This window comes from Kryptolebias marmoratus, linkage group LG11, assembly GCF_001649575.2.
Source record: "Kryptolebias marmoratus isolate JLee-2015 linkage group LG11, ASM164957v2, whole genome shotgun sequence".
NCBI lineage: Eukaryota > Metazoa > Chordata > Actinopteri > Cyprinodontiformes > Rivulidae > Kryptolebias > Kryptolebias marmoratus.
The window spans coordinates 5,327,093-5,336,279 of NC_051440.1; the positions used below are offsets into that span (position 1 = coordinate 5,327,093).

Below are 9,187 nucleotides of genomic sequence, written 5' to 3' on the forward strand. Positions count from 1 at the left end.
GGGGGGGGGGGGGGGGAGGTTAGAGAGATGACAGAAAAGAGTGCAACAGCAGAGTATGAGTATGTGAATGTGTGTGTGTGTTTCCAGACGGTAGGAGGCAGTGTGATGCATTTGTGTGTGTTTGCAGAAAAGTCCATGAATCACGTTCACAGATGTTCACAGGCAAGAGGGCAACGAGCTTCTGTTGACATAAATTCCAGGGAGAATTGATAAGACTACGGCCTTCAAGGCCACATCGGGAAGCCAAATGTAGCAGTTCAGGAGACAGAGAGAAAAGAAACACGTCCGCCTTCCACCAGGAGCAAAAAAAAAAAAGGTTCTCCAAAACCCGACTCTTTTAAGCGTGTGCACTTACCCAGGATCCAATAGTAAACATTAGACCAAACACCCACTGTTTCCTAGAAAGGTGAAGGCTACGACTCAGAAGAAAGCAACAAGGCAAATGGGAGAGGGGACATCAAACAAATTAGGACCTGTCTGTTTATAAACCCCACTCCACACACACACACAGAAGCAAAGATCTGAGTGGAAAAGATGGGCATCATCATACCATCTGAAGCAAATGTTTTGGAAGATATTACTATTGTGTTGATATACTTAAAAAGGACCAAAGTGGAGGGTTCAAATTTTCCTCTTCATCAGCCTGACTGGTGTGTTTATGTCATTATGAAGGAGGAAAGTACAGCGCATCTTTTTTTCCATTGTTGAAGTGTCTTAGTCACACCCAGGATCTGTGCCTGTGTCTCTAACTGTGTCGTCAGTCTTGGCACTGACCCCTGATTGCTGCGTGACTTCTTCTGGTGCTGATGACGTCTCCTATGATACATTTCTTCCCATGTTTCCAGCATGTCCTGTGATCACACATCTCAGAGTCCCATGTTCTCTACCTGCAAAAAACAAAACAAAACAAAACAGCTTGTTTACTTGTCATTCTTTTTTAAAATTATTGTGACTTCATCAAGTGAAAATTAACAACATCCCAAAAAAACGTTACAATCAGAAAGAGATTAAATGTCAGCTGCATTTTGTAGCTGGATTAGATATTTTTAGTCCAAATAGACCAGTTCTGGTTTAAAACAACTTTTCTTTCACACAGTAGCACATTTATGTATTTGGGCGCCAACAGAGAATCTTTCTTTTCTGTTGTCGATCCCACCCTCCACCTCCCTAACAGCACTCACACCCTTATTTTAGTGTGTTTTGCACACTTTTCTCACAGCAAAAAGCCAGAAAGGTGTGGTTGTGAACGGCTTTAGCGGCAATGAGATGGCACATCCTTCGACATTTCAAATGTGAGGCTCTAACTCATGAGGCTTAATTCAGACCTCATGGTGAAGTATTTTTGCCACAGCCTTTTCATTTTTTTTTAACTTTTCTTTCTCTCTCTTGATACTGCCTCACACCTTTGGTCTTCGTTTTTTTTCTCTCTCTTCACATAATAACACAAGAACACAGATTTAGTGCAGACCACCCTAAAAAAGACAATCAGGTATCTAAATTAGAATTGGGAAAAATTTATGTTTTTGAATCTAAATGTCATTATGAAGTGGACTGGTTCCAAATGACACCAGGTGTCTTAGTGATAAATTCAGGTGATTACTTGACAAAATTAAGGCCTAGTAATCCTTAAAGGAATGCCCGTTCAAGCCAGAATTTTATACTAAGATCATCTGGTGATGAGAAGGTCAAACCTTGAAAATAACATTATGAATTGACTGTTTTTTAGCCATTTTTAGGGTCAGTAGGCTGTGGTGGCTATCTTGAATCAGGTTGACTCCAAAAATTAATCAGTTGTAGGGGTGCATCCACTGAGTACTTTCTGAAAGTTTCATTAAAATTTGTCCACTGGTTCATGGGATAGTTTGTTAACAGACTAATTTATGAACACATAGAGGCACAGACATGAGTAAAAAACATTATGCCCCCCCATTTGGTGGTGGGCACTAACAACATTTCCCTATTCTTTGGAACCACTCAGGTTTGTGTGAAATAGATGTAAACCTTATACTGTATTTAGCCAGTTGCTATCATGGAAGAGTGGCCAGGAAACAGCCAATGATAGGAATTTGTCAAAAGGCATGTTGGTAAATTAAAAAACATGTGGAACAAGGAGCTGTGATCAAATTATATTAAAATCAAACTTTTTGTCCAAACACATCATGTCTTGTTTAAACCTAACACCTTCCTACATTAAAGCATGGTGGTGGCAGCATCATGCTGTGGAATGTTTATCATTAACAGAGACTGGGAATCTGATCAGAATTGAAGCAGGATATGCAAAATCTATAATTAGCCATTTGTTAAACTGCCACTCATTCATTTCCCTTATTTCACAGGCAGGCAAAAATGTCTGTTTGGTCAAAATAACAGCCCCCCACCCCCCATTCCAGTAAAACCAGTCGTGATAACTGTTTTCAAACATTTTTCTTTGCAAGGACTCTAGATAAATTGAAAAAAGGGCAGTAAATTCTAAAGTAAAGCAGAACCCCCCCCCCCAATGGTTTTCCTCTTCAAATGATGTTTCAGCACCATGGACAGCTCCCGCGGGCAAACCAAGCCAACCTTCCACCCACCGGAATCTAAACACGCGTCTTTCAGCTCCTGAAAAATGAACTCCAAACAAAAATATGCTCGACATTGGTTGTAGCCATTATTTTTCTATTTTTTTGACGCTGTCACCCCGGCCCAGGCTTCTCTGACTCACCATTTCCATCCAAAATAATAATTTCCACAGAAACAAAATGTTCAAAAACGACATAGTTCAACCATTTACTAATAATCACTTTTTTGGGAGCGTTTTCAAGAAAAAATATTATTCTTAAAATAGTTTCCTATTTCTGAACCCCCACCCCCAACCCAATTACCCACCATTTCCTCTGAGTATGAAGAACCTGAACACTCCCACTTGTTGTTTCTCCTTGTCCTGGTTGCCTCGGCCTTAAAGGGTAGCGGGTTAAACAGGAGGAAGGGTTTCAGCGCAGTCAGCTGCAGGTTGGAGGATATTTTTAGAGCAGAGGAGCCAGAAAGCGACAGGGAGACAGAAACAGTAAAAGAAGAATCTATTCTGACCGCTTTGACCCAGTTAGTAAAGCTGCTGTCTGTCATCGTCTCGATCGTGGGTGGTGGTGGTGGGGTCTTCCTTTATTCTCACGCTCCTATTATAATTGGCAGTCATGGATAAGGCGCGCTAGTGAGATTCTGCTCGGATTGGAGTTATTTAGGCGTGTTTCCCCCTCTCTAGTGGGACTCTACGTTGAGTTATTCGTGGCGTGGAGATATTGATGTGTCTGCTGCTCCAGCGCTCCACCCCAGTTAGCTTGGAGATGGTGCTGAATGGGGAGGAGAAAAGGGGGGGGGGGGTTAAAAAAAACCTCATGCTACCACACCCACCCACAAACCTCCCTCATCACCCCCCAAACGCCCCAACCTTTAGCACTCGTAAGCCCCACCCACCCCCATCTTCTTGCCAGCTGAATTAATTTGATACTATTTTTGAAACTCAGTGTTTCTAAGGGATACCTAATGACGCAATGACGTCAATGCAGGTCAATAGCACACTGCTGGAGAAGAGAGACAGAGACACACACGCACACACACACAAACACACACACACACGGGGAGAGTAGAGAGAAAAGAGACACATTAACGCATCCCCTGTGCTGTGGCACGAATTGTTCTCCTTTCTCTTAGAGTTTTAATGGTTCTTATTTATTATTATTTTCCGCAAATCCCACTAAAAGCAATGTTTCCCCCGCTTCATTCATGCTCTGTCTGGAAATCGTACATACACACAGACACTCGCGCGCGTGGAGACACTCACAGACGATGAGCCAAACAGGGAGCAAATCGTGAAAGCGCCTCCCCACATGCGTAAAGTCCCCCTGATTTGGCGGGCTCCCTCCATCTCTCGACGTTTCAGTCCCCCCCCANTTTCAACTCCACAAAGCCCCCTTGGCCCCTCCCAGCCAGCCCACCTCTCCTCCGAGCAGGGCTTCTTGAATCATAAATGGCAGCAGCAAATATTGTCAATCTGGGAAAAGAACAGGGGAGACGACGCGTCGGACTTTCTCCATCCCGAAGCGGAAGGAGACGCATGGGCATCCCGTTTCTTTCTGTTTCAGCCTGCATAAGCCCTTTACTGATAAAGAATCAAAAGCAAAATAATAATAATATTAATAATAATCTGAATCTTGAAGGTAAGTGTCTTTATTTGTGGTGCGAATCCCAGAGCCAGGTGTGTTTAGCGAAGTTTTCGGTCAAATCAAGCAGAGATTTGTAGACTTTTTGGTTGAATTGATCTGAAGATTCACGTAGCAGCAAACTCATGAAGTAGAATGTAGTAACGGGAAACTCAAACAGATGTTTTTTTTTCTTTACACACTGGAAAATGATGATCACGATCCTCTTCGAGGAGCGCTGTTCATTTTGTATCTGTTTTTTAAGACCATTTGTTGAGCATTTCTTTCAGAGATTCAAGATCGTCTCGTCTGAATATTTTCAATCCAGCAAAAGAGACCTAATTTTTTAGTTCAGTGCCTGTTGGTTCATCGATGTTATTCTGCACACACTAAAAAAGTGCGGGCTTCTGTGTGTGTAGGATTATTCACGTGTTGGGTATCCTCTGCTGAGAAGCTTAGTAACCGCTAGACACAGAAACATAGAAGAGCATCTTTGTTTCTTCTGTTTCACTTGCATTTTACGGTTTCTTGTTCCGACATAGCAAAAGCTTTGATGTATTTATAGAAAACGCTCCAGTTTGCTTTTTATAACTTTTTTTATAACATAGAAGAAAAGTTTTATTTCTTTTGCAGTTAAATCTAGCAAAAAAGCTCATTGATTGGAGCAACATTAACTAGCCTAATTAAAATTTCATTTAAATGGGTTGCTTACTTGGGACTGGACGTTAAAAGGATGTTTTGGACATAAGAAGGTTCGTAAAAAACAGATTAAGCTCTTTGGAAAACCCACTCACAGAGCTGTTCAGCACCACGGACAGCACCCAGCTCACGATTTTAGTCGTGTTGGAGTTTCTCTCTCTCCCTCTCTCGCACTTTACAAAAGGTAAACATAGAAGTGTCATTTTTCTCTTGTCTGACACCACACTTAGAATTGGTGTCTTAAAGAAGCAAAGATGAATAACTGAACTTTTCTTTTTTTTTCTCTCTGCACAGTGAACAAACAACAACAAAACCGTATCTTATTGGGCGGAATTTGTTTAAACCTTTGATGTCTTTTCCAGAAAACCTTGCAGAACTCTCCACCAATTTCTTGCGATATTAGTTCGTCTCTCTCTCACACGCATCTGTATGGAAATCTCGATTCAGATGTCAACATCACTTATTAGAGAACTAAAGTTGCCGAATGGATAAAATGTTTTGACGAGAAATGAAGGTTTTTGGAACGGGCCATAGGAACCCAATCATCCAGAATGCTTAACACTTTTTGCACATTAATGCACGTCGACTTTAGGGGTCACTTTAAATCCTGAGTGCTTTGAGTGCACGTTGTTGTCCACACATCAGGACATCGAGGTTTAAAGGGACAAGAGGCTCTTCTGTAGGGAGCTGCAACATGTTCAGACTCTTCTCTTTGTGACAAGTCGAACAGTGTGTATGTGTCTGTTTAGATTAGAAACTTGCTGTAGCCAGGGGGACACACTCTTTGGGTATAGGCGGTGGTGGTGGTTATGGGGGTGGGGGGTGACCAAAATAAGAAGCTTCTTGTGGTGATTTTGCCGACACCTTGTGGTGATCCAGGCGGACTACACTGACCGCATCTCATTGATGCCGCTGCTCTTTGATTGAATTATGTCTGTTTATAATGTAACTCTAAATGCACAGGAAGCCTTGACCGGTACTTTAGTTGAAGCAAACGGATGTTCAACTGTTTTGTTCCTTTGTTGTGCATCGTTTTCATCATATGTTGAAAAAACTAAGAAAACCCCGAGGACGGCAGATTTAAAATTTCTTTCCGTGCCCTTTATGATGTGAACTTTGTGAATATGCTAAACCTGCTCCGAAAGTGTCCCCACTCATAGACGCACGCGCCAGGACATACAGTTGGCCTACAGGCAGGGATAAAAATAGCACCAACCAATGCGACGGGCGCAGCCCTTTTTTTCCCTTCTTCTCAGAGTCGACTTTTCGCTGCTGCCACTCAGCGGATCCTCACTGCCTCGGTGTTTAATCCCCACCACCACCCACAGACCACCCTGTCCCGTCGCACTCATAAATGTCCAGGCGGACAGAGCGGAGTGTGATGAGAAGCCCTTATGGGTCTCTGACAGACAGAGCAGGATGTGGAAGGAGCTTTATTCGCGTGGACGCGATTGTGCGCAGCGGCTCACCCCGCCGTGCCGCCAAAAATGCACTGGATGATGGGGGATATAAATTCTCTAGGACCAAAACAGCACCGACACATGGTGGTTAGAGACACAAGGTTGGGAGGGGTGGTTGGCTGGAAACCCAGATGCTCCAGTCTTTTTTACCTGGAGATAACCCGCTCTAAGAGCCGCGAGTCCATGCCAAATTAACCCACCCTGTATGTTTCGGTTTTCTCACTCTTTCTTGTCATCTTTCTTATAATTGTAATTATTATTTTCATTTTTATCCTTGGCATCTTTTGGAAGCGCCTGAACGCAGAGCGGCAGTCTTTAATCAGGCTCCACGGGCTGGAAAAGTGAGAGAATCTGAACGTGACGTCAATGCCTAGTAACTGACGCAGCCCTTCAACATAAAATGCCTTCTTTCTTTCTTTCTTTCTTTCTTTCTTTCTTTCTTTCTTTCTTTCTTTCTTTCTTTCTTTCTTTCTTTCTTTCTTTCTTTCTTTCTTTCTTTCTTTCTTTCTTTCTTTCTTTCTTTCTTTCTTTCTTTCTTTCTTTCTTTCTTTCTTTCTTTCTTTATTCCCCCCTTTTACCTATTCTCGTCAGCATAGCTTAATTACTATTTTTTACAGTGGCTCCATCCACTAAAAAAAGAAAAGAAACAAAAGAAATAGAAGAAATCCCAATAATGGCGCGCAGGGTGTTCAGCATATTTTGGACATGATCTTTTTTTTCTTTTTCCAAGAGTTTGAGCTGCTGATGATGTGGGACCAGAAGCTTCTGAAGAGGGCGACAAGACACTAACTATTGCCGATGATCAGTTGCAGGTTTTAGTTGTTTAAAGGGTGAGAAAGACGTGACGGGGCTGTTGTGTGTGTGTGTTTTTAAATCTCTGCAATGGTGCAACGGAGAGGAATCGAGGCTCTTCAGCGGAGTTGGAGAGGCAGAAAGCCAAATGAATTCACATTACATGCACTTCACGTAACCATCCTAAGCTATGCCTTCGTGAGTGTTTTTTTCCTCTCCCCGTCCTCGTACTGTGACCTAAAAATAGCATCATAGTTTTGATCGTGCGCCAGAAATAGACAGACGGGTATCACTTTTTTAGAAAAAGGAGGCGATCTAACCTGGACGTGCCACTGTAAGCCAGCATTTAAGAACCAAAAGAAAAAAAGGAAAAAGAAACAACCCACACACAACATATGGAGGAGTTAATCTGTTGCACTTCTCCTAGACTCTTACTGCGGCTTTTCTCTAAACTCCCCAACCTTTCTTTGTGTTTCTCTCTCCGCAGTTAGAGCCACAGGACGCACCTGATCCACGGTGAGTGGCACATTTAAAATACTTTTTTCTTCGTGTGTGTGTTTCTGGTGATGCATGCGTCCAGGCGCCCGTTCCGTTACCCCCCACCCCCACCCCTCCAACACACACAGTTTTACCTCCTCCCTCCCAGTCGTGAGCATGGATTTTTTTTTAACTGGCATGCCTCTCGAGTCGTGGCAGCCCTTCCTGCAGATCAGGAATCACCCCCTTTTTAGTGCAAGGAGTACCACAGAGTCTCTTTGTTTATCGGCGCAGTTTATTTGTTTCCATTTTATTTGCGTAACCGCGAGAGATTGGGGAACCTTTCTAAAAGGACGCCGTTTTCTTGCTTTTAAAGAGGACAGAGGAAGAGGATGAAGAAGAGGAAGGAGTGAAGGAGCTTGTTGCTGCAGCGGAGACCAGGCGCACCACATGGGGAAACCCGGGAGCTGTCCAACAGCAATGGTGCTGAAACTACACCAAGTGGCAGTAGTGGGCTGTTGTCGTGTTTAAGTGTGTGTGTATGTGTGTGTGTGTGAGAAAGACAGAGCGAGAGAGAGAGAGTTGGTGTTGTTTTTGGCAGCCAAAAGCTTTATTTACTCCTGCTTGGAAACCAGTATAGCCTCATCACTTGGAGGAAATCCTCTCCTCTGAAGACACAACGCCTTCTTAAAACGTTTTCAGTGACTGGAGACACTGAGAACAATAACAATAAAAAAATAAATAAATAAAAACGTCGCCTAGAGGGAAGTTTTCATTTGCTTCATCGGACGCAGAAACAGAGTGATGCATGGAGAAAAAGAAGAGGAAAAAATGGCAACTTCCCTTCACAGAAGAAAGTTATGGTTCTTTTTGTTCTCCAACCAGCATCAGAGCTGCCATGTGTTGTCGTTCAGGAGCTCTGCCCATCATAAGTTTGTTCCCTGAAGAGAGGGGGGCGCAGATGTGGTCTTCATACCCCCTCCCTACCCGCCTAAAAAAGAGTTGAGTTAGGAGGAATCACCCTTTTAATTAGGGTATCAGCGGAGTGATGATGAAGAGGCTCCTGTCTGCGCAGCTCTGCAGTCCGTCTGGGACCCAAGAATCGCGAGTCCACCGTCAGTGCGCAACTTGGGCCAAATTTCACCAGAATTCTGCATGAAGGCTAAATAACGGCGACAAACGCACACCGACCGCCAGTCTTTGTTATGCAAAATCCCCGTCGTACGTCACCTGCGATACACTGCTCCACCTATTTAAACAGACACACGCGCGCGCGCGCCCGCTCACAGACATATTTACAAAGTAAGGTGGGGGGAGACACCAACTCTGCCATTCTTCCGAATCTCAAATCGGGCTAATAACGACCCGAGGGACCGAATCTGGCTCAGTAATGCAGCGCAGCGCGAGTCATTTCGGGGGAAACAACACGGATTCCCGAGTCGTGACTGTTAAAGTGAGTCATGTGCGCGTTGGCTGCGTCAGGAGAGGCAGTCACTGAGCAGCGCAGACGGTGGGGGAGAATCGTGACTGACGGGCTGCAAATAAAAAGACCCCCCAATAAACGAACAAAAAAAAAAAAAG

General features: G+C 43.7%; 1 long non-coding RNA gene across 2 annotated transcripts; it reads right to left on the bottom strand.

Annotated features, from left to right (window-relative positions):
* Nucleotides 1-597: 597 nt before the first annotated feature.
* LOC119617477 lies at nucleotides 598-3,899 on the bottom strand. 2 transcript variants are annotated; one of them, XR_005233775.1, is made up of 4 exons: nucleotides 3,821-3,899; nucleotides 3,070-3,329; nucleotides 2,869-2,985; nucleotides 598-887 (listed from the first exon to the last, which is right to left on the bottom strand). It is a non-coding gene; the product is annotated as an uncharacterized LOC119617477 (long non-coding RNA). The 2 variants fall into 2 exon arrangements; XR_005233774.1 differs by having other exon boundaries at nucleotides 2,869-3,329.
* Between the last annotated feature and the right edge of the window lie 5,288 nt (nucleotides 3,900-9,187).